Genomic DNA, 25,597 nt, shown 5'->3' with positions numbered 1-25,597 from the left:
TAGAGAGGAGAGGACAGTGGGACGAAAGGCTGCTGACATCATATCCAGTTCCTTCTGTTTGACACATTTCATTTCTCTCCAATCTCCAGATATATTATGCAAATATTCTTCTATTATATACTTTAAAAAATTATCAGTTCAAATGTTATCACTCTATTCTCTATCATATTGTTTATGTTCTTCACAGGCACCCCTGAAATTATCCTAAGGGATTTCCTTTGCCTTCTTCATTAGTATTCCAGTGATATCTCCAAGAGTTCTAAATAATGGTTGCAGCTTCTCCAAACTCAGCAGCTCCAATCTGGAGCAGTAGATGCCACAATGGATACCTCCCCCCTACCAGCCCCCATCTTCTGCCTATCACTGGGGATCCCTGGGTGAGCACAGGCCATATGAGCTTTGTACTAGATTAAAGATCTTCCAGTTAAGCCTTGCCCATACTCTGAACCCCAAGAAGTGTCCTTTTGGGGGACCTTGATTTTCCCTCTGGTATAACCAAGACCCTCAAAAGGACTCTCCTTGGGATTCAGAGTATAATCATTTTGAGATAATTCCTCCTAAAATGAGCTTGTGTGATGTAAACAGCAGCCACTTTGGAGTTTGTGTGCCCGCTTAGAGGTCTGCCCTACTTTCTGGCACCTTCTTTTGGTTCTTGAGAGGCAAAGCTCCTTCTCCCCACCTGCTCCTGCTGCCTCTTCCTCAGCACACAGCTGCTAAGAGCAAACATTCACTGTCCTTGGCCTAATAAATAACATGAGTCTCTTGACCTTCTATTGAAAGTCAGCTCGCTTCATTCACACCCCAGCATTCTTCCTATCAAATCTCATGCATGTTCTAGTTCACTTGTAATTAGCAAAATGCACGACCTTCTCCAGAGACCCCCACAGTCTGTTTACAGTCTCCTCCCAGAGGCCTCTCAGAAGCTGGCAACGTTGTTAGTAGCCACTTCTCACACGCTTAAACTTGCTGAGATTTCAAGCTTCTCAAGACTCCTTTCTCCCAAGAATTTCAATATTTGGTTTCCTTTGAATATCTTATGGAAGTGCTACCTTGATTACTTTTCCAGTTCCCAGAACCTTCCACAATTATACAGAGTAATAGAATCGCCAAACTGACTTCTAGCAGTCCTTCTGTCTTTTGTGCCTCTGGGCAGGACAATAAAGGCACAAAGTATTTTTCCAAGAACAATAGCACACAATACCTGGCAAGGCACAAAACGTGTATGCACATGGCTGAGAATGGCCTGGGAACCTGCATACAACATAAGCAATTAATAGAGACAGGCACACAGTCTTCTCTGGGGATCTGGAGCTGAGCCAAGGAGGAACTGCTGCACAATTAGTGCATTTCCAGATACGCTTTTTTTTAGGAGGGAATAAGACAAAGTTTTTTTTTGTCTTTCTCAGAATACTGTATCTGAAAATAAAGAAAAAGATTATAGATAAAGACCAACTTCTGGCTAATACTAAGACTAGCCAATTCATCTTGATATTTGCCTTAAGTTCTTACTAATGATCCTAGAAAAATAAGATGTAGTTGACAACAAATACAGCAAAGTTAACATCATTAAAAACAGGATATTTGTAAATTTTCAAGTATGTGATTAGTAGCTGGCCTTATTGAGCCAAGGGTTTGACGCTAGCCAGAGTGAGGGAGACCGAGGAGCTGAACATAACCAGGCTTTCTCGCTGGGCACTCAGACTGTCTTGCTCTTTAAATATCTAAAGCTCTTGATAAAGCACATAGAATTTATCCCCATTCAAGTATAAACAAAGAGCAACAACCTAAAATATGTATCTGTTTTTGAACAAGGATCAAAACTAGCTAAAAGTAGACTCACTGAATAATGGCAAGGGGGAATTTGGGACAGTGTGTCCCATGCACTGCAAATCAAAAATAAATCATGAAAAGTTGCCTGTGGCTCTCTCCTGCTGTGAGCCAGGTAAGGTGAGGACTGTTTAGAGTGCCAACCGCTTATGATTCCCTGAACACTGTTTCACACTTCCCTCATGCTTCTGTTGAACCCTACTGTTCTCACCTCAGACCCACCTCAGACATTTCCCTCCCTGTCTCCCTGCACAGTTAATCAGGCACCCCTCCTCTGTGTGACCTCTGATCCTAGAATACATCTCTACTGCTGTACTCTGCACGCTATTTCATAATTGGCTTGTTCACATGCCTGTTCCCTCCATTAGCCCACAAGATCTTTAACAGGAGTTTGGACCCTGCAAGACTGGTACAGGGTAAATGTTCAGAAAATGCCTGTGACCTTTAATGGAATCAAAAATTGGTAGTGTTACTGGTAGAAGGTGTCCAGGTTCTTGGCGTCTCAGACAAAGAATTGGACAAAACACGCAAACAAAACGAGGAAAGCAAAAGCGGGAATTTATTGAGAACAAAAGTACATGCCACAGTGTGGGAGCGACCCGAGTGTAGAGGCTCAAGGGCCCCACTTACAGAATTTTCTGGAGTTTCAATACTCTAGAGATTTCCCATTGGTTACTTGGCGAATATTCTATGTAAATGAGGAGAACTAAGTGCAGTCAGAGTCATTGACTCGGAATGCGCCCTACTGTAAATGGAGAGGATGTTACTTGGTGTGTGATCTATGTAAATGGAGAGGATAAAAGTGAAGTTACAAAGTGGAAATGGCATTAGTGGGGAGGATGAAGTTACAAAGCCATTCACATTCCTGTCATTGCTGAGGAGCTTTCATTTAATTCAGTTCTAGGAAGTCAGCGTGGATTGGCCTCAAGTACCCTGCCTCCATGCCCTATTCTCTTGCCTCATCTCCCCTCTGAAAGCTGTGATCCCCATAAATCTTTATGGGAAGCAGAGGGACCAATGGTCTTTCTTCTGTAACTGCTTCCTGCTGACTTGGGCTGTAGTCCCTACCTATTGGGGATCACACAACTTTCGCCCTGCTCTGTTTAGTGAAGGTAGGGAAGATCCTTGATGGCCTGGGGTGGTGTCTTCACCTGGAGTGGCTGGCACCCTTGTCACACAGCTCGATGATCTCTAGGTGAGAGGAAATACTTTAGGTTAAAAGATTTAATGGGAACCTTGGGGTGGATACCTATGCCATCAGGAATATTTGTCATAGAAATGTATTTTTTAAATTCTGTTTAATTATTACGAAGGAAGTGATTTTTATCTATTTGGAAGAAGGCAATTAAACTTCAAAGATAAAAATGGCTACTATTTTCCAGCCCACAGTAACTATGCAACAAAGACACCAGAGAAAGTTGGTAGGCATTTACTTATCTTTTGGCTGTCTTTTAAACAGGTACTTCAGCTCCTCCACTGGTTCACAGGTGTACTGGCTGATGGGAATTTCAGGTTCCTGGTCTGGAGCTTCTGGTATTGGTGGCTTGATCCTTGAAAGATGTATCCAGCTATCTAATCCTAGTACTTTGACCACAGAAGGTGTGGCCAGTATTACTGAAAACGGTCCCTTCTATTGGGGTTGTAATTGTTGGGCAGGTGATCCCTCCTTCCATGTTTTAACAAGTACCTTATCTCCTGGCCTGATTTTGGGTTGCTGGTTAGTTCCAAGTGTGAGGAGCCTTTGAATTCCAAACTCTTGTAAAGCCTGCTGGAATTGTTCTGGGTTGACTAGGTATTTAATTACACCAACTCCTTCTGGGTCAATAATTAAATCATTAGTTAAGAATGGCCTTCTGTATAACATTTTATATGGGCTTCTGTTAATTTTTGAGCTAGGGGTATTACAAATTCTTAAAAGGACTGTGAGCAATAAGCTAACCCAAGTTTCTGATGTTTCCTGACGTAGTTTAGCTAGTGCTTATTTTAGAGTTTGGTTAGCCCTTTCCACTTTTCCAGAGGATTGGGGCCTCCAGGCTGAATGTAAATAGTATTTTATTCCAAGAGCCTTAGCAACCCCTTGAGTTATTTGGGAGATAAAGGATGGGCCATTATCACTTTGGAGACTCTGAGGTAACCCAAACTGGGGAATTATTTCTTTTAAGAGGACCTTAGAACCTCATTAGCCTTTTCTGGGGTAACCTTTGACCCAACCTGAAGGTATCTATTAGTATTAACAAAAGCTTGTATCCTCTGCAAGCTGGCATATGGATGACGTCTAACTGCCAGTCTTCCCCTGGATAAGTTCCTCTTCTTTGGACTGTTTTTATTAGAGGGGGCATTTTGTTCCCTGGATTGTTAAATGCACACAATGAGCAGGCTTGACAGACCTGCTTAGCCATTGAAGCTGAGTTAAACCCAGTAAAGAACTTGTTTACCATGGCCAGAGCTGCATCCCTCCCTACATGGAAAGAGTCATGCAGGGCTTTTATAACTCTCCACTGGGCTGCCTGAGGGAGATATATTTTTGGCCCCATATGCCACCAGGATCCTTGTTTTTGTTCCCCTTGCTTTTTTATTAGCTGTTCTTCCTGTGGTGTGTATTTGGGTTCTATTGGGGAATTGTAGAAAGGAAGCAGTGCTAGGATCTGTTGGGATTGCATGCTGAGGGCTTTTGCTTTGGCTTCCATCAGCCTTTCCATTCCCTTGTGCTATAGGGGTTAAGTCTCTTTGATGCCCCCTACAATGAATAATAGCTATGGCCTTTGGCAAGTGTATTGCCTTAAATAGCTGCAGAATTTCAGGCCCATGCTGTATAGCTGAGTGCTTGCTAGTAAGTAATCCCCTTTCTTTCCAGATGGCGGTATGAGCATGAACCACAAGGAATGCATATTTAGAATCTGTATAGACGTTAAGTTTTTTCCCTTGTCCCAACATTAATGCTTGAGTAAGAGCAATGATTTTAGCCTTTTGTGCTGATGTGCCAGGAGGCACTGGCTGGGCTTCAATAATTGTGTCATGATTTACTGCTGCATATCCAGCTCTGTGCTCCCCATTCAACAAAGAACTACTGCCGTCTGTGAGCCAGTCATCCTCAGAATCTGGGAGAGCCTCATCTTTTAAATCAGGCTGGCTAACATATGTATGTGCAATGACCTGCTCACAGGAATGATCAATTATTGGGCCTGTGGGCAGCAATGAAGCTGGATTTAAAGTGTTGCAGGTTTTAAGAGTTATATCTGGATTGTCTAGGAGCATGGGCTGGTATTTAGTTAACCTTTCCCCTGTCATCCAGATGTGTCCCTTTATTTCTAAGACTAACTTTACCTGATGGAGCATTAGAACTTCCAGTGGTTGCCCTAGGGTGATTTTAGTGGCTTCCTCCACTAACAGCAGTGGCTGCTATTGCCCGCAGGCAACTTGGCCATCCTGAGGCCACTCCGTCCAACTTTTTTGAAAAGTAGGCGGTTGGTCTGGGTTCTGATCCTAATTTCTGAGCTAGCACTCCCATAGCTGTGCCCCTCTTCTCTGCTACATACAAGGAGAAGGCCTTAATTAGGTCTGGGATACCAAGAGCGGGAGCCTGGATGAGAACCTGTTTTAACTTGGCAAAGGCTTTCCTCATTTCCGGGGTCCATTCCATTAGCTCATTTTCAGGCCCCCTTGTTGCTTCATATAGGGGCTTTGCTATGAGCCCAAAATTTGGTACTCATATTCTCCAAAGCCTGGCCATCTCCAAAAAGGAACGAAGCTGCTGCTTGGAGGTGGGTCGGGGTGGGGGCTGGGGGTGGTGCGCAGCAGCCAAACCACATATAGCTTGCACTCCTTCTGGGGATATTTGCCGGCTTCCGGGTGTTAAGACATATCCTAAATAGTGGACCCATTGGAGGGTAATCTGAGCCTTCTTTTTGGACACTTTGTATCCTCTGTCTGCCAGGAAATTCAAGGTTTTTATAGTATTTTGGTCAGAAATCTCCTAGGTTGGGCTACACACAAGAAGGTCATCCCCATACTGAAGAATACCTCCATTTTCTAACTGGAAATCCCTCAGATCCTGCTCTAACGCTTAGGCAAAGAAGTAGGGGCTATCCCGAAAGCCCGGAGGAAGCACTGTCCAAGTGTATTGTTTTTCTCTGGTATTAGGATTTTCCCATTCGAAAGCAAAAAGGTACTGGGGCTGGGAGCCAGAAGAATGGAGAAGAAAGGTCTAGGACTGAGAACCATTTTGCATGCCCTGGCACCTCAGCCAGGAGAAGAAAGGTCTAGGACTGAGAACCATTTTGCATGCCCTGGCACCTCAGCCAGGAGGGCATATGAATCTGCCACCAATGGGTGGATGGGGATAACAGCCTCATTCATTATTCTGAGGTTCTGTACTAGCTGGTATTCCCCCCCAGGCTTTAGAACAGGTAAGATGGGGGTATTGCAGGGAGAATTGCAGGGTTTTAAGAGTCCATGGGTAAGTAATATCTCAACTATGGGTGCTAGACCTTTGCTTGCTTCCTGCTCAACTCGGTATTATTTTCCATTGGGAAAATAGCTAGGGTCTTTAAGCTGTATTTTGACTGGAACTGCTGTTTTAGCCTTCCCTGGTTTTCCAGTATACCATGCCAGTGGGTTAACCTGTTTATTGACATGGTCTGGGACATTGCCTTATTTCTTACTATTAGCAATTTCACCGGGTGATGCTTAAATTGTAGTAGTGTCACTATTTTCACCATAATATCTCTTCCTAGTGGAGATTGGGCAGCTTGGTACTATTAAAAATTCCTGTTGGAAGATTTGTTTCTCAAATTGACAAACCAAAGGAGGAGTAAGAATCTTGTTTGTGGCTTCCCTTCCATCCCATATCACTCATGGACCGGGAGGAAGGTTTTCCTGCATAAGCAGTTAGTACACAGTAATTCAACTCGGTATCATATAAAAACTGAATTTGGGTGCCCATGATGTCCAGAGTTACCCAGGGTTCCTCAGTAGTAATTACAATGTTCCTAGACGCGGCAGTGAGGAAGGCCCCGGGCCCCTTCAGTCTTCATCTGATTCCTCCTTGTGCACTGCCAGAGTTTTGACTGACTGAGCCCCTTGGTGGGAGCAGGGACAGTCAATTCTCCAGTGCCAGGGGCCACAACTGGTGCTTTCGCATTGACGGCAGGGGACTGGCAGGGGCTTAGTGCATTCCTGTGCCCAATCTCACTTTTCTTGCATTTGAAGCAAGAGCCTTTGCTGGCATTATCCTTATGGCCCTTTGAGTTTCCCTTGGACAATCTTTGTGCATTTAGGGCATCACCAGTGATGGCTAACATAATTTTGGCTTGCCGTTTTTCTTTACTCTGTTTCCCTTCTCCTTCCTCCAGGTCACGATTGTTATACACCATGAAGGCAGTATCAAGAAGCTGATTTTGGTTAGTTTGTGGCCCCATGTGTAGCTTTTGGAGCTTACGTCTAATGTCTGGTGTGGATTGGCTAATGAAATGTTGTGCCATTAATATCTTGCCTTCAGGAGAGGAAGGGTCCAGATTAGTATATTTTTTAAAAGCTTCCCGCAGCCTGCCATAAAACACAGCTGGGTTTTCCTCCCTGCCTTTTGTAATCTGCCTTACTTTATCATAATTTACTGCCTTAGTTATTCCCTTTCTCATTCCTCCAAGAGCCTCAAGAAATTTAGCCCAGTTTTTCCTTCCTGCGGGGGTGTCATTGTCTCAATTAGGATGCATAGTGGGAACTGTGGCTGGCCCTGGGCGACTGCCTTGAGGGTTTTGGGTGAATAATTCATTCACTTCTTGGAGGGCAGCCTCAAAGATTATGTTCCTTTTCCAAGGAGGTGCAACAGGTTGCTAGAGTGAATTGAACGTCTCTCCATGAGAGATCAAAGGCTAAAGTCAAAATTTGGAACCCATCTGCAAATTTCCCGGAATCCTCAGAATAGCTTCCTGGCTTTTCCTTACATCGCTGTATATCAGTTATAGAGAAGGGGACCCGCACTAGGATTGGCCCCTCAGCCCCTGCTATTTCCCTGAGAGTAGCAGGGCTGCACAGAGAGTTGAACATGGTGTTCCCCTCCAAGTGTGAGGAGGACTTAGTAGGGTTCCCCATGTTTGCCCTGGGTTTCAGCCTCAGGAGCACTTGGCAAGGGGTTATATAGGGACGATCACTGCTCACTCTGAGAGACAGGTATCCCTTGTAAAAGCGGTTCATCTATAATATCTAGTTCTGCCCCAGAACTTTCCTTCGGGGGATGGGTTCTGGGAGTTTCCTAGATTCTTAGGTCTTCGTATAGGGTCATGAAGGCCTATACATATGGGACTTCTGACCATTTGCCCTGCCTCTTGCAAAATAGGTCTAGATACAGGATGGTATCGTAATTAAGGCTACCATTGACTGCCCATTGTTCCGGATTGGGCAGCTCATAATTGGGTCAAACAATATTGCAGTAAAAAAATCATACACGTTTTCTTTAGGTTGTCAGGGTCAAATTCATCCCAATGGTGGAGGATGTAGCCAAGCGGTGAATCGGGTGGAATAGATAGGAAGTTGTCCACAGTGACACCAGATAGAATAGATGGGAAGTTGCCCATAGTGGTCTGGAAAAGAGGACTTTGAAAAGTGGAGGGTTTATTAGGTGACCCAAATTTTACCCAGGGCATTCCCCTGGAAAAATTCTGGGCCCAGCCTGGGGTCCCTGAAGGCTTCCCCGCTTAAGGGCCTGACTTAGTCTGTTGCACGTCTCCAACCTTAGATGGGTGCCGGCACCACTTTGGAATGGTTCCCTCCTCCACTTTTCCTTGAGGATTTTCTATCCCACTTAAAGCAACCCTTTAACTCTCTAAATTTGGGCAGTAAACCTACACATCAGTTACTGTATAAATCCCCTTTGTTAATTTCCCTAATTCTCACGGACAATTTACGACATATCTGAACCCTCTATCTTGTCCTTAGACAGCTGAATGGAGGAGGGGAAGAATTTGGCATGAGGAAAGAAGGTTTAAGTTGTCTGAAACATGTGTGAGTTCACCCTGGATGAGCTGCCACAGCAATTGCGTCACATGTTGGGATGAGGAACTCTAACTGCAGAGACAGAAAAGAGTCCTTCCCCCTTCTGGGCAGGGCAGCCATCCCTTTTCGTTTCTTGGCCTTCAGAAGGCACCGGAGAGTGGCCCCGGCCAGCTGTCCTCAATTACCTGGGAGCTACTAGGAGTAGCTGAAAGACCGAAACAGGAAAAACGAAAATAACTCAGTAAAAAGGAGAAAGGAATAGGACTCAGAAAAACAAAACCAAGGAAAAGGACTCAGGTCCCCCACCCAAGCCAGATGGTGGTGGTCAGATGCGTCACATGGAAACCTTTCAGTTTCATCAGAGAGTGGCCCTGGCCAGAAACTTGCAGTTGTCTCCATGTTTAGGCGCTGACCACGGAGGGTCCCAAGTTGGAAAGGAAAAAGAGAGAGAAAAAGATTTCCCTGTATGTGAAAGGGGAAAGAAAACTAAATCCCAAACTTTGGGCCTACCTTGTCTCCGGGCTGGCTCGCCAAAATATATGTTACCAGTAGAAGGTATTCAGGTTCTTGGCATCTCAAACGAAGAACTTGACAAAATGCACAAACGAGGCGAGGAAAGCAAAAGCAGGGATTTATTGAGAATAAAAGTACACGCCACAGTGTGGGAGCGGCCCAATCATAGAGGCTCAAGAGCCCCGCTTACAGAATTTTCTGAGGTTTCAATGCTCTAGAAGTTTCCCATTGGTCACTTGGCAAATATTCTATGTAAATGAAGCGAATAAAGTGAAGTCACAGTCATTTACTCAGAATGTGCCCTACTGTAAATGGAGAGGATGTTACTTGGTGTGTGATCTATGTAAGTGGAGAGGATGAAAGTGAGGTTACAAAGTGGAAATGGTATGAATGGAGAGGATGAAGGGAATTTACAAAACCATTCACATTCCTGTCATTGCTAAGGTGCTTTCATTTGATTTAGCAAAGTCAGTGTGGATTGGCTTTATGTTCACTGCCTCCAGGCCCTATTCTCCTGCCTCAGTAGAGCCCTCAGATCTCTCAGGGTGGGTCTACTCAGGCTAAGTTTGTCTGGAAGCTATTTCTCAAGCTGATTTTTTTGGCTGTTGTTGAAAACTCATTATTTATTTTATTTATTTATATATTTATTTTTTGAGACACAGTCTTGCTCTGTCACCCAGGCTGGAGTGCAGTGGCGCAATCTCGGCTCATTGCAACCTCCACCTCCTGGGTTTAAGTGATTCTCCTGCCTCAGCCTCCCGAGTAGCTGGAATTATGGATCCCCACCACCACGCCTGGCTAATTTTTGTATTTTTAGTAGAGACAGGGTTTTACTATGTTGGCTAGGCTGGTTTCGAACTTCTGACCTCAGGTGATCCACCCACCTTGGCCTCCAAAAGTGCTGGGATTACAGGCGTGAGCCACCATGCCCGGCCGAGTTATTTATTTTAGAATAAGACAAATGACTCCTGCTTTGCAGATAAATATTAGAGCAGTAATCGCACACAGCCTGAAGCTGCCATATTTTATTCTGACCCACTTCATAACAACTCTTAATTGCTCTAAAAAAAAATTCTTATTTATTTATTCTGAACTGGCTTTTAGGGGTTGCATTTGGACAGTGGAAGAGTAGATCTTATCATTTAGGCCCTACCAGACAGCAATTCTTGTTTCTGAGAGCACTTACCTTCTCCAGTCTTGCTTGCAACTCAGCCAAGCTAGATCTAAGGAGCTTCCTTCCTAGATGAGCTTCCTTCCTAGGTCTTTGCTTTTATGTCTCACCCACTAGGCTCTATGTTTGCATCTTAATGCCTCTTTCAGTCTCTCACATCACCTTACAAAATGATTAGTACATTGTAGATTCAACAAATATTTAACTTTTCTGAGAATCCAGTTACTTGTTTTATGAGCCTCCAATTGCAAACCAAAATTATCTTCTCCATTATTGCTAATGACAGTGAAGAATTTTCCATTCAGCATCAGAGTCAAAAAATACCTAAAAACATTTTTCCTTGCATATAGCATATTGACAACACTATCTCTCACACCTGGTGAATGTTTATCCTCTGTGTCAAGTACTATGCTAGCCTTGAATGCATGTCTTACTTTTTATAATAACCTGTGAGATAGAGATTTTTTTGTCATTTGTGACATAGAAAAAGCAATTTAAGATACTCATCTACATGCAGCTAATAAATGAGAGAAGCAGGATCTGAACCCAGCTCAGATTCCAAAGCCTGAGTATTTTCTACTACACCACTCTTCACAGAGAGGAGCTAAATGCCACTTAATTCCTTTCCTTTCTTTCCAGTCTGTCACTCTCAATAGTGCCTTGGCTCTGCTTACTTGGAAGCTCTTTCTCCCATAGAATTTTGAGGAGAAAATGTAAGGATAATTGTTTTTTAATGCTAAATAATTCTCTTGTCACTGTCACAGCAGCAGTCTTGGTGTTCAGAAGCTGTGGTAAGACCAGTGGACTTAACATCAAAACAGGAGTTTGAGCATCTTATGTAACATGACACTGACCCTTTTGTATAGTCTAAAAAGTTATGTATTTTTTCTTTCTGGAGAAAAGTTTGATGTCTTCCTTAAAGAGTCTGACCATCAAGGTGAGCATCAAGGTGAAATATTTTACCTGCTTTCCTGATGTATGAATCCATAACAATGGGATATTTGAAGAATTTTTATGAGATTATGTTGAGGCTTGGCTGATCTTCCTTTGTGTTCCAGCTACTGTGTAGAAGGGCCCAGTTTTGTCTTTGTTCTTCAAGAAGGAAAGCAAACACAAGAAGCCTAGCCTGGGAGATAATACCCATGGGAGGATGGAAATCTGTGACCCCTCCTCCCTCACCAACACCATATGCAATCAGCCAGGAGGCCCCCCGCTTCCCCGAATTCCCATTGCCATTACATTCACCATTATCCTTTGCTGGGACTGTTGCAACAGCTCCTGATTTATCGCCCACTTTCCACCCTTATCTTCCTCTGCCTCCAGCATCATTCCTAAACAGCAGCCAGTGTGATATTTAAAAAATACAAATCTAAATATAAGACTCTTCTGGTTAAAAACCTTCAAGGCTTCCCATTACTCTTCAAATTGTGGCAAACATTTTTAAGCAGAGCTTTAAGGCAGTTCGTGGTCTGGCACCTGCCCGCCTCCCTAGCCTCATCTTGCTCCATTTCTCCTTTTTTCCACCCTACCCTACAATCACGTTAACAGATTTTTCTCTTCCACAAAAGTGCCAAGCTATTCCCTGCATCTGGAATGCTCTCCCTGCTGCCACTCTCCTGGATAACAACTTTTGTCTTTCAGATCTTAGCTTACATGGATGTGACTGCCTCATAGAGACTTTCTCAACTCTCCAAACTTGGTTAGAGATCCCTCTACTAAACCATTGTAGAAACCTGTGTCTCTCCTTCATAATCTCATTTTAACTCACTTTGTTATTTCTGTGGTTGTCTATTTGATGGTTCAGGGCCACACCTGGCCTGTTCATTCCCATGTCCCCAGGAGCCAGCACCACATCTGGCACCTAGAAGGTGCTCAGCAAGTCTTTGGAAAAGGAATGAATGAGCCAGGACTTGCTGTGAGGAAGGACCTGGCTTCCAGCCATGGTTCTGCCACTTACTAAGCTGTGTAATCTTAGGAAGGTCGTTTAACTTCTCTGAACCTCAATTTCTTCATCTGTAAAACAGGAATGATGACTTTCATGCACGTCCATGTAAAGAGACCACCAAACAGGCTTTGTGTGAGCAATAAAGCTTTTAATCACCTGGGTGCAGGCGGGCTGAGTCCGAAAAGAGAGTCAGGGAAGGGAGATAAGGGTGGGGCCATTTTTTAGGATTTGGGTAGATAAGGGAAAATTACGGTCAAAGGGGAGTTGTTCTCTGGCGGGCAGAGTGGGGGTCACAAGGTGCTCAGTAGGGGAGCTTTTGAGCCAGGATGAGCCAGGAGAAGGAATTTCACAAGACAATGTCATCAGTTAAGGCAGGAACAGGCCATTTTCACTTCTTTTGTGGTGGAATGTCATCAGTTAAGGCAGGAACAGACCATCTGGATGTCTACCTGCAGGTCACAGGGGATATGATGGCTTAGCTTGGGCTCAGAGGCCTGACATTCCTGTCTTCTTACATTAATAAAAAAAATAAAACGAAATAGTGGTAAAGTGTTGGGATGGTGAAAATTTTGGGGGATGGTATGGAGAGATAATGGGCGATGTTTCTCAGGGCTGCTTCAAGCGGGATTAGGGGCAGCATGGGAACCTAGAGTGGAAGAGATTAAGCTGAAGGAAGATTCTGTGATAAGGGGTGATATTGTGGGGTTGTTAGAAGAAACATTTGTCATTTAGAATTATTGGTGATGGTCTGGATACAGTTTTGTATGAATTGAAAAACTAAATGGAATAAGAGAAAGAGAAAAACAGATATTAAAGGACTAAGAATTGGGAGGACCTAGGACATCTAATTAGAGAGTGCCTAAGGAGGTTCAGCATAGCCTTGCCAGTAAAGATTATTTATTTGCTTTAAGAGTGAAGAGTGGTGGTTTGGGGATAGCACCAGGAGATATCAGCTGTGATGGCTTGGAGAAACAGTGTAAACTGGCAGTGTAAACAAGAGCAGAGCATGTATGAGTAGTTGAGAATGGTGAATAGTAGTATGACTAGACAGAAAACAGTAGGGATGACAAGTTTGTTTGTGGCACAGTCAAAGTTGGTCTGGTGTCTGGAATGAGACTGGGGCCTAATAAAAAGGAGTATCTATACAGGAGCTCAAATGGGCTGTACCCTGTAGCATTCTGAGGACAGGTCTGACTTCTAAGAAGGGAAAGTGGTAAAAGTATTGTCCAGTCCTTTTTAAGTTGGTGGCTGAGCTTGGTGAGGTGTGTTTTTAAAAGACCTTTAGTCCGTTCTACTTTTCCTGAAGACGGAGGACTGTAAGGGATATAAAGGTTTCACTGAATACTAAGAGCTGAAAAACTGCTTGGCTGATTTGACTAATAAAGGCTGGTCTGTTTTCAGACTGTATAGACGTGGGAAGGCTAAACTGAGGAATTATGTCTGACAGAAGGGAAGAAATGACTGTGGTGGCCTTCTCAGACCCTGTAGGAAAGGCCTCTACCTATCCAGTGAAACTGTCTACCTAGACTAAGAGGCATTTTAGTTATCTGACTGAGGGCATGTTGAGTAAAGCTAATTTGCCAGTCCTGGGTGGGGGCAAATCCTCGAGCTTGATGTGTAGGGAAGGGAGGGGGCCTGAATAATCCCTGAGGAGTAGTAGAATAGCAGATGGAACACTGAGAAGTTATTTCCTTGAGGATAGATTTCCACGATGGAAAGGAAATGAGAGGTTCTAAGAGGCGGGCTAGTGGCTTGTACTATAGCATAGCCTGCCTTTGCTGGTGTGTGGCGATTAGGCCTGGTGGAACTGCCATCAATAAATCAAGCGTGATCAGGGTGAGGAACAGGAAAGAAGGAAATATGAGGAAATGGGGTGAATGTCAGGTAGATCAGAGAGACACAGTCATGGGGGTCAGGTGTGGTATCAGGAATAATGTGGGAGGCCGGATTGAAGTCCGGGCCAGGAACAATGGTAATTTTGGGACTTAACAAAGAGTGAGTACAGCTGAAGGATCCGGGGAGCAGAAAGTATATGCATCAGGTATGAGGAAGAAAATAGATTTTGGAAGTTATGAGAAATGTAGAGAGTAAGTTGAGCATAGTTTGTGATTTTGAGGGCCTCTAAAAGTATTAGGGTGGCAGCAGCTGCTGCACAGAGACATGAGGGCTAGGCTAAAACAGTAAGGTCAAGTTGTTTGCACAGAAAGGCTACAGGGTGCGGTCCTGGCTCTTGTGTAAGAATTCTGACCACACTAACCATGCCTAGGAAGGAAAGGAGTTGTTGTTTTGTAAGGGATTGAGGTTTGGGAGATTAATCGGACACGATCGGCAAGGGAAAGCATGTGTGTTTTTATGAGAATTACGCTGAGATAGGTAACAGATGAGGATGAAATTTGGGCTTGACTGAAGTAATGGGGGCTGTCTGTGAAGCTTTGCGGCAGTACAGCCCCGGTAATTTGCTGAGCCTAATGGGTGTCAGGGTCAGTCCAAGTGAAAGCGAAGAGAGGCTGGGATGACGGGTGCAAGGTAAAGAAAACATGTTTGAGAGCCAGAACAGAATAATGGATTGTGGAGGGAGGTATTGAGGACAGGAGAGTATATGGGTTTGGCACCATGGGGTGGATAGGCAAAACAATTTGGTTGATAAGGCATAGATCCTGACCTAACTTGTAAGGCTTGTCTGGTTTTAGAACAGGTAAAATGGGGGAATTCTAAGGAGAGTTTATAGGCTTTAAAAGGCCATGCTGTAGCAGGTGAGTGACAGCAGGCTTTAATCCTTTCAAAGCATGCTGTGGGATGGGATATTGGCATTGAGCGGGGTAAGGGTGGTTAGGTTTTAATGAGATGGTAGGGTGCATGATTGGTCACCAAGGAGGGAGTAGAGGTATCTTATACTTGTGGGTTAAGGTGGGGGAATACAAGAGGAAGATGCAAAGGAGGCTTTGGATTGGGAAGAAGGGCAGCAATGAGATGCAGCTGTAGTCCAGGAATAGTCAGGGAAGCAGATAATTTAGTTAAAGTGTCTCAGCCTAATAAGGGAACTGGGCAGGTGGGGATAACTAAAAGGAGTGCTTAAAAGAGTATTGTCTAAGGTAGCACCAGAGTTGGGGAGTTTTAAGAGGTTTAGAAGCCTGGCTGTCAATACCCACAACAGTTATGGAGGCAAGGGAAACAGGCCCTTGAAAAGAAGGTAATGCGCAGTGGGTAGTCTCCGTATTGATTAAGAAGGGGATAGACTTACCCTCCACTGTGAGAGTTACCTAAAGCTCGGCATCCGTGATGGTCTACGGGCTTCTGAGGCAATCGGGCAGCGTCAGTCTTTAGCCGCTAAGCCGACGAGTCAGTCAGAGAGCCTTGGGCCAGAGTTCCAGGGGCTCTGGGAGTGGCTGCCAGGTGAGTTAAACAGTCCGATTTCCATTGGGGTCCCGCACAGATGGGACATGGCTTAGGAGGAATCCTGGGCTGCAGGCATTCCTTGGCTTGGTAGTCAGATTTCTGGCACTTGTAGCAAGCTCCTGGGGGAGGAGGTTCTGGAGGAACACCTGGCTGCTGAGGTTCAGGCGTTTGGAATTTCTTGTGGCTGGAGATGTGGCTGGTGTTTGTCTCACAGTGGAGACAAGGAATTGCAACTTTTTTCTATTATTGTACACCTTGAAGGCGAGGTTAATTAAATCCTGTTGTGGGGTTTGAGGGCCGGAATTTAATTTTGGGAGTTTTATTTAATGTCGGGAGCAGATTGGGTAATAAAATGTATATTGAGAATAAGACGGCCTTTTGACCTTCTAGGGTCTAGGGCGGTAAAGCGTCTCAGGGTTGCTGCCAAACGAGTCATGAACTGGGCTGGATTTTTATATTTGATGAAAAAGAGCCTAAATGCTATCTGATTTGGGATAAAGAAAAAGGAGCATTAACCTTGACTATGCCTTTAGTTCCAGCCGCCTTTTTAAGAGTAAATTGCTGGGCAGGTGGGGGAGGGCTAGTCACGGAACGAAACTGTAAGCCGGACCAGGTGTGAGGAGGGGAGATGATAAAAGGATTATAGGATGGAGGAGCGGAGGCTGAGGAAGAATTGGGACCTAGCTCGGCCTGGCAAGGAGCAGCCTGGGGGAGGAGGGGAGAGGTCAGATGGGTCTGTAAAAAAGGAAGATTAGAAACACTCAGCGACGCTTGGGGTTGGGACTGAGGAGACAGGTGGGAGGGAAAGAAGGAAGATTTGGGATGAGTTGCATTGGGAACAGAGACTAGAGAGGGACAGATATGTAAAAGAATGCCTGGATGTCAGGCACCTCAGACCATTTGCCCATTTTACAACAAGAATTATTTAGATCTTGTAGGATGGAAAAATTGAAAGTGCCGTTTTCCTGCTATTTGGAACTACTGTCGAGTTTGTATTGGGGTCAAGCGGCATTGAAGAAGAAAATAAGATGCTTAGATTTTAGGTCAGGTGAAAGTTGAAAAGGTTTTAAGTTCTTAAGAACACAGGCCAAGGGAGAAGGAGGAATGGAAGGTGGAAGCTTGCCCATAGTGAAGGAGGCAAGCCCAGAGAAAAGAGTAGAGACACGGAGAAGGGGTGGGGGGTTCTTGCCCTCCAGAAAAGCAGAGAAAGGGTCGGGGCACAGAGATACGAGGTCAGGGCATGGCAATAAGGGATCAGGGTGCAGAGATATAAGAGATTGGGGCACGGAAATAAGGGATCGGGGCGCGGAGATATAAGGGGTTGGGTACTTGCTGCTCCCCTAGAAAAGCGGGACTTGCCGCTAAGGGTGAAGGAGAAGGGGTTGGGGGTTTCTTGCCCCCCAGAAAGGCGAAGAAGGGGTAGAGAGACGGAGAGAAGAGGTTGGGGTACTTGCCCCTTCCCCAGAAAAGTGGGACTTGCCGCTAAGGGTGAAGGACCAAGGCGTCCCTGCGTGGTCTGACACCTCTGAAACCTGGGTGAATAATCAGGCATCCCTGCAATGATTAAACACCAAGGGAAGGCTGCCTTCCCTAGTCCGTGACTGGCGCCGGAGTTTTGGGTCCACGGATAAAATGTGTCTCCTTTGTCTCTACCAGAAAATGAAAGGAATTGAAATTAAAAGAAGGGAGAGATTGAAGAGTGGAAAGGAGAAAGTGGTTGAGGGACAGTGAGAGAGGTTGGAGAAGAGAGTGAGAAGAGGCCGCTTACCCGATTTAAAATTGGTGAGATGTTCCTTGGGCTGGTCAGTCTGAGGACCTGAGGTCATAGGTGGATCTTTCTCATGGAGCAAAGAACAGGAGGACAGGGGATTGATCTCCCAAGGGAGGTCCCCTGATCTGAGTCACGGCACCAAATTTCATGCGCATCCGTGTAAAGAGACCACCAAACACGCTTTGTGTGAGCAATAAAGCTTTTAATCAGCTGGGTGCACGCGGGCTGAGTCCGAAAAGAGAGTCAGTGAAGGGAAATAGGGGTGGGGCTGTTTTATAAGATTTGAGTAGGTAAAGGAAAATTACAAAGGGGAGTTGTTCTCTGGCGGGCAGGAGTGGGGGTCACAAGGTACTCAGTGGGGGAGCTTTTGAGCCAGGATGAGCCAGGAGAAGGAATTTCACAAGACAATGTCATCTGTTAAGGCAGGAACAGGCCATTTTCACTTCTTTTGTGGTGGTATGTCATCAGTTAAGGCAGGAACTGGCCATCTGGATGTGTACGTGCAGGTCACAGGGGACATGATGGCTCAGCTTGGGCTCAGAGGCCTGACAGTGACAACTGCTTTTCTTCCAGGGCTGATGAGAGACCCAAAGGATAAATAGAGCTTAAAGCAAGTTGGAAGCTATAGACCATTATGCAGATGCCATATATTATTACTTCTTTACAGTTGGGTTGGTTACTAAAGGACTCACCAGCCCCAGCACCCAGATCTCATGCCTCTTAGCCTTCATGGTTTCCAGAGACATTCTGAATAGCCACGGGCCGGCTGGTGCTGACAACTTGGTGTATTCCGGCCAATGAGGGAAGGAGCTGAATGAAGGGATGTGGGCAGGGAGCCATAGTTCTTCCTGCCAAAGCAGAATCTTTGCCTAATTTCCCCATGATAGCCCTACGTCCATGAAGAACTGAGGAGAATGACATCAGTAAGTCTTACACTCGAGTTTTGTGTCAGAGCAGGTACAACTTCAAAACTGCTTCTGCCCTCAGGACCAGGCATTTCCTAAACACCCCTCCTCCTCCACTTCTCTTCTCACTGCTGCCTGTGGCTGAGGTATTCTAAATGACAAGTCATCGAGTCCATGATAATCAGCTGAGGAGTGATTCTCATTAGAGTTCAGGGAAGGAAAAGGCTCAGGACATGACTGAAGGATGGAAAATAAGAAGGAATATAGCTACCCTGGCCTCTTAACCTGACTCTACCTAGAGTCCATCTTGACAAGCAGACTGGAGTCATGACAGCTCAGACCTGAAATGCTGGTTGTTATTTAAAGGAGAGAGGTGGGAAGAGGGGGATTGGAATAACAAACAACACAGCCATTTGCTGCATAACAAATTACCAAAAATTAACAGCTTAAAACTTAAAACAGCTCCCGTAGACCAGGAGTCCAGGTTCAGTGTCTCGCAGACTATAATCAGGGAGGGTCTAGCGTCCCATCTGAGGATCAGAGGGGTGGGGGGGGGGTGTGTGTGTGTGTCCTCTTCCAAGCACACGTGGTTATTGTCAGAACTGATTTCCTTGCAGCTGTAGAACTCAAGCATCTTGCCTCTTCAAGGCTAACAGGAAAGAGAGAGTCTCTGACTCTAGGCTTACTTCTTACGTACTTGACATTCTCCAAGAACTCACCTGATTAGGTCAGGCCCACCCAGGATTATTTCCCTTTTCATTAACTTCATGTCAACTGCAGGATTTCTTCACCTTTACTATATTCTGCTTTTCAGAAGCAAGTTATACATCCCTCCCACAACTGAAGGGCAGAGGATGACACAAAGATGTGGATACCAGGCAAAGAAATCATAGAGGCCATTTAAAAATTCTACCTACTACATCCTCTGTTTACTGAGCTCCATGTGTGTGTTGCAGGACTTTCCCCTTAGTTCAGCTAAAGATGGGGTCCTTGTCAAACATCCATGAAATATTAGGCTTGCAGACACTTTGAAGGGTGAGAAAAATGGTATTTATTGGGCAAAAAGGAAAAACAGACTCTCCGGAAAGCCAGAGTCCTGCTAGTGCACTTCCTGCCTGGCGAAGTGAATCCCAGGTTCCACCCAGGAAGAGGGAAGCAGGCTCCTCCGCACTGCAAACCAGGCGAACCTCCCAAGGCTCCACCCCAGCATGCATTCCTCCCAGTGTGCAGGTCAGTCGGAGGTTCTGCCAGGGAGCACTTCCTACCTGGCTGTCTCATGTGGGGGGTGTGTGTGTGTGTATAACAGAAATCGACTTGTTCTGACTCACCTTAGCAAAATCAGGGTGATTGGTTTTAAGGAAACGATGTCTTGTGGACCCAGGATACAAATGCAGCCTGACCTGTGGAAGGACAGGAGTTAGAGTGAGGAAAGCCGTAGGTTAACTTGTATCCCTATGGCTTCATCATTCTCTCTCTCTGTGAACCAACTTTATCTGCTCTCCAATTTGTGCTTTACAGTTCCAGCCATGGTTCCAACAACCATGCTATCTCATCCCATTGTCTCTGGTAGAATCAGTATCTCTCTCTCTCTTTCTCTCCTCCATCCCCAGTTCTAAGTTCTTAGAGAAGGAATCTTGGGTGGGCTGCTCATCTGTATTGTAGTTGTCTGTGGCCAGAGAGGACAGGATGCATGTTACAAGCATGGCTGCTGGGAATCCACCCATGGTGATCATGTAGAGAAGGGAGGATGGGGTCAGTTCCAGGAGAAAGAGGCTAAGGTCCCAAGAGATGTCCACTGCATGGTGTCAGGCTTTGTCATTAGTGGCCAGTACGTGCATATGCCACATCATCTGGTGCACAACTGAGCAGCAAGGCCTTTTGCTGGTGGAGGGGGTAGAAGGAGACATGTTTAACAGTGTTCCACAGTTAGTACCATGTGCTGCATAAACCAGGGACTTGTTTCCAGCCGGAAGTGATGCTTCCTGTCAAAATCAGTTTACAACTATGTTCCCATCACCCCAGCACTTAGAGAAGGCTGATCCCACAGAAAGAATTCAGCAGCTGCAGAGAATGAGGATATAGGCACACAGGGCCCAATTTAGAGACACAGCCCTGCAGCATCTCACAAGCCTTTTTTAGAAATGGCTGAGAAAGAGCTGCTTTGAGCAAGAAGTGAAAGTAAAGAAGGACTGGGTAATCAAAAGCCTGGAAGAAGGAAGGGAATGTTCCAGCACAGACTGTAATGCTCATGTTTTGCTAAGAAGAAAGACACAAAAGGCTCCAGACAGGGCGAGTTATTAAACCTCAGACATGCTGCTTAAGAGCTCTTACCAATTCTTACTTATGAGGAACTGGCTTCCAGATCCCTCAGGTGTCTTATAGTTGTTTTATACAAGTGTGTACAGGGAGGTATAAACTGGATGTGATTCTCACCCCAGGATGTGGATGCTTACCAACCAGTCCTTCTGCGGTCTTCACATAGTTCAAAGCCAAAGGATCATTTCCATTGCTGACATATTTGTGTAATCTTCAAGGGAAAGGAAAAGGCCAACCCAAGGCAAAGTGTTATTTGCTCACATCACTTAAGGAATTTTTTCAAAATTCTAGAGATTAACGGGTAAGTCTATAAAATTCAAAAGGAACTACTATATTAAAGTAGGGTTGTCATCACTTCTCCTTGTGGTTATTGTCTCCCTGTCCCCTGGCTCCAAGTGCATTGCATCATGAAAGGAAACTGTTACTCTTTTCAGCATTGGCTGTTCTGACTTGATATTGTACTGCATGGTGAATTGATGCTGTTGGGGAAACAGGCATGTAGAGCATTTTAAGCCACGAAGGTATGTGAACTAAATCCACAACTCACCTCTTAGGAACAACTACCTGAGGATAGGTTTCTTTCAGAAAACATAAGCTCTGGTGACAAATTCACTCAACAGATTGCTGCATCTTGTTTTAGAAAATGCTTCTAGAGGTAGCAAAATAATTCACATGAGGATTTATGAAGATGCACTTCATCCTTGATTTGGGAAGAGGTGAGAGAGACGATGTCCACCTATCACGGTTCACCCATGCAAACTTTCTTGTACTCCTACTATGTCATCCAGTCACTGAGCAAAGTCCTGGGCACACTTCATTAAACACAGTACCTGCTTTTGAAGAATTCACAATCTCACAGGAGAGAAGTATGTGTAAACTGATGGTTAAAATACATCACAGTGTTAGGTGTTGTAGAGAGGAATGGGCAAAGCATTATTAGATCATAGAAGGAGTGACTAGGCATGCAGCTCCTTCCAGACTCAGCTTGGCAATCCTCCCAGTCCGACGGCTGTGCTCTGCCACTCTCTGCTCACTTTCCACATGACATTGGTACTTTGTGCTCCTGTGTCTCTCTCCCCAACAAGGCTTCAAGCCAGGGTTTCTCAGCTTTGGCATTATTGACATTTTGGGCCAAATTTTTGATGGTAGGGAAGGGGAGCGGTCTTGTGCATTGTACAATGTTTAGCATCATACTTGACCTCTACCCAGGATCCCTGCTCTCTGTGTGCCAGTAATACACACACACACACATACACACACACCACACAGACACACACACCCCACACTATTAATGGCAATACAAAGTCTCTGCCAAATGTCCCCTAGGCAGCAAAATTGCCCCAGTTGACAGTCCCTGCTTTAAGCTGTTCCAGGGCAGCAATGACATTTTCTTCATCTCTGAATCCCTGGTGCCCAGGACATTTCTGTCACTGTGAACCAAACAGAATATGGCTTGGAGGGATGAGGGAAGCCTTAAATAAGAGAACTATCTGATTCAAAGTATAAAGAGGAATCTTCTAGGTCAGCACTCTCCTATAGAACTTTCTGTGATGATGGAAATGTTCTGTGTCTGCACTTTCCAATACAGTGGCCACTACGTGTGGCCTTTGAGTACTTGAAATGTATGACTGAGGAACTGGATTTATTTTAATTACTTTAAATGTAGCCTTCAAAGGCCACATGTGATTAGAGCCTCCATCTTAGATAGCACAGCTCAAGCACTGAGTGGCCTGGCCCAGGGTAAGCACTACTCATCAAATGCAAGTTTGGGTTTCAATAGATTCCCAGATGATTCAAATATATATTCACACTTCCAGTTTTTCTGACCATTATCCAAGCCTAAAGCAATAAATTTTGGAATAAATGGAATATTCCCATGCTTCCTTCTAAAGAGATAATAAGGCTGATCCCACCTGTTGTAAAGCAACCAGGGATGCCATTTTTGAGAGGCTTGAAGATAGATGCTGATGAAATTCTTAGAATCACCCCATTTATTTAAAAGCAGTCCATCTGACTATCTAAGCTTCTATGCATTTATCTAAATAATGGATATTGAGGGCCTACCAGGTGCTATTGTTGGATGAGATCACAAAGATATGCAAAACAGCCAAAGAGAAAACTGTAGAAAAAACTATGCTGCATTGTTAGAAGAGCAGGAATGGAGTTGTGTGTGTGGTACAGGGAGGATACAGGGAAGGGAGATTCTAAATGCCTGAGATGGACAGAGAAGGCTTGACAGCAGAGCTGACACTGAGCTGAGCTTTAAGTGAGAATTAGCTGAGTCAGTTTCCTAAACTTATCTGAACAGCCACCAGACACACACAAAAAAAATCGCCTAGAGGCTTGTTAAAAAATAAATTCTTAAGTTTCTTCCCTGGAAATTCTTAGTATAGAACTCAGTTTTAGCAAGCATCCCAGGCAAATATAGGAAGTGAGTGTTAGGAGAATGGGGCCCATAATTCCCATGTGCTGATAGAAATAGTGCCAAGGTCTTGATAATGTTTCTGATAGCTAAAACTATCAGTATATCACATTTGTCATATATTAGAAGGGAGGAATTTGAAAAATAAAAGAATGAAAGAGAAATGAAAGTTACCCATACTTCCACCATGTAGACCTAATCATTGATATTTTTGATAAATATTCTGCGTGTCTTTTTGTGTACACTCACACACACAAAACTCAATACTATACCTATTCCATTTTTTACATAGACTTTATCTTACAATAATTTTAGATTTAAAGAAAAGTTGCAAAGCTAGGACAAAGAGTTCGCATATACCCTACACCTAGTTTTCCTTATTATTGTCTTACATTAGTACAGTGCCTTTGTAACAGTTAATGTACTAATATTTATATGTTATTGTTATCAAAAATCCCTACCTCATTCAGATTTCCTTAATTATTATCCATTGCTCTTTTTCTATTCCAAGATTGGATCCAAGATATATTATATCTGATTATCATGTCTCCTTAGGCCTATCTTGGCTGTGATAGTTTCTCAGTCTTTTCTTGTTTTTCTTGACATCGACAGGTGTTTTGTAGACTTTCCTTAAACTGATATTTTTCTGATATTTTTCTCATGGTTAGATTGGAGTTGTCTATTTTTGTTTCAATTATAATTTCAAGTTTCGTAAAATTTTAAATTACAGAAAAAAAATAAGACAAAGATGCAAATATCATCAACCCAGAATTGACAGTTATCATTTTTGTATTTGATTCATTTTTTAAAAAAACTAATAGAATTATAGTCAAATTCCCTTTATTAAGCATCCTTACCTATAATTCACAACCCTCCCTGCCTCATAGATGCAAACACTGTCATGAATTTAGTGTGCAATCTTCCATTTCCACTTTTTCCTTTTATATGTACGTACACACACACCTATAAAACCAGGGAAATATGTGGTATTTACATGTATTTTAATTTTTGTCCATGAATGACATTGTAATCAGATCAGACCAACTGGTTCAATTTTTATGTGACAAAGTTGTGAGTTGTTTTTCAGTTGCCATGGACGCCCAGGTTAAAGGGCACATAATCTGAGCATGCCCAGATGAACCAAATGTCCAATCACAAGGGGAACCTAAGTGCTGGGATGGAGGAGCAGGACTGAATTAAGAAGCAGCAGACACGGCATGGCAGGATCCAGCCAGAGCATGCGTCCTGGCCTCACCTCATGGCCAGATCCAATCAGATCATGCCTTATTACCCATTTTAAAATCTGACCCACCCCCAGCTCAGGGAGACAGATTTGAGCATTTCCTCCTCTCATGTGGCCAGTGGACTTGCGATAAACCTTTCTCACTGCAAAAACCCAGTGCTTCGGTGTTGGCTTTCCACTGCATGTGGGCAAATGGACCCCGTTGGGTTTCAGTGACAGCATCAGGTACCCACCATTCTTTAACTTGATTTTTTTTCACTTAACTTTTTTTTTTGATAACTATTCATGTAGATCTACATAGTCTGAGCCAGTTCATTTCTTTTCATTGCTATATGGTATTCTATAGTATGACTACAGTATAGTTTATCCATTTTCTTCTTATAGACAGGTATAAGAAATTCTCTAAAGTATAAATCTCAAGGTAGAATTACTGGTTTGTAGGATATGGACTTCCAGATATGACTGAACCGGTTCATGCTCCTAGCAGCAATGTTTAAGAGTTTGTTTCTCTGCATTCTCAACAACAGTTATTACTGACAGATAGTTTTTTTCCAAATGTATAAGAGTGAAATTAAATCTCATTGGTATTTTTAATTTTCCTTATTACTACTGGTGAAGTTGAGTATCATCTTAGATATTTGTTAGTGAATTGCTCTTGGGCCCTTTTTTCTACTGGGTGTTTTTGTCTGTTTTTCTTACTAACTTAAACTATTTTTGGTTTTTGTTTTTGCATATTTGGGTTAATCATCCTTTTCCTGTTGTGTATGTTACACATATACTGTTTTAGCCTACAGTTTGTCTTTTAGCATTACTACTGTCTCATTTGTCATTCAGAAGTTTACATTTTGACAAAATCATCAGTCTTTTCCTGTATAATTTATACTTTTTTATATATTGCTTAAGAAAATTTCCCCTACTTTAATATCTTAAAGATATTCCCTATATTTTCTTCTAGTTGTTGCAATTTTTTTTTCATGTTTAAGTCTTTAAGCTACATGAAGTCTCTTTTTGTTTTTCATGTGAGCTAGGGGTCTAATTTTCTTTCTATATGAAGCCTAGCTATCCCAGTATCTTTTATTAAGTAGTTCATTCTTTCAA

The 25,597-nt window shown here is 43.8% G+C and overlaps 2 long non-coding RNA genes across 2 annotated transcripts in view; one reads left to right on the top strand and one right to left on the bottom strand.

Annotated features, from left to right (window-relative positions):
- Positions 1-11,863: 11,863 nt before the first annotated feature.
- On the bottom strand, positions 11,864-20,219 carry LOC134759423 (uncharacterized). Its single transcript, XR_010135523.1, has 3 exons — positions 19,847-20,219; positions 17,611-18,188; positions 11,864-12,895 (listed from the first exon to the last, which is right to left on the bottom strand). It is a non-coding gene; the product is annotated as an uncharacterized LOC134759423 (long non-coding RNA).
- Positions 20,220-20,863: 644 nt separating this feature from the next.
- LOC129048737 (uncharacterized) overlaps positions 20,864-25,597 on the top strand; it is a 66,440-nt gene continuing 61,706 nt past the window's right edge. Inside the window, exon 1 of the long non-coding RNA XR_008511316.1 lies at positions 20,864-24,724. This is a non-coding gene — a long non-coding RNA (uncharacterized LOC129048737). The remainder of the gene's footprint in view (positions 24,725-25,597) is intronic.

Source organism: Pongo abelii, chromosome 9, assembly GCF_028885655.2.
Source record: "Pongo abelii isolate AG06213 chromosome 9, NHGRI_mPonAbe1-v2.0_pri, whole genome shotgun sequence".
Taxonomy (NCBI): Eukaryota; Metazoa; Chordata; class Mammalia; order Primates; family Hominidae; genus Pongo; species Pongo abelii.
This window is presented reverse-complemented; position numbering and strand designations above follow the sequence as displayed.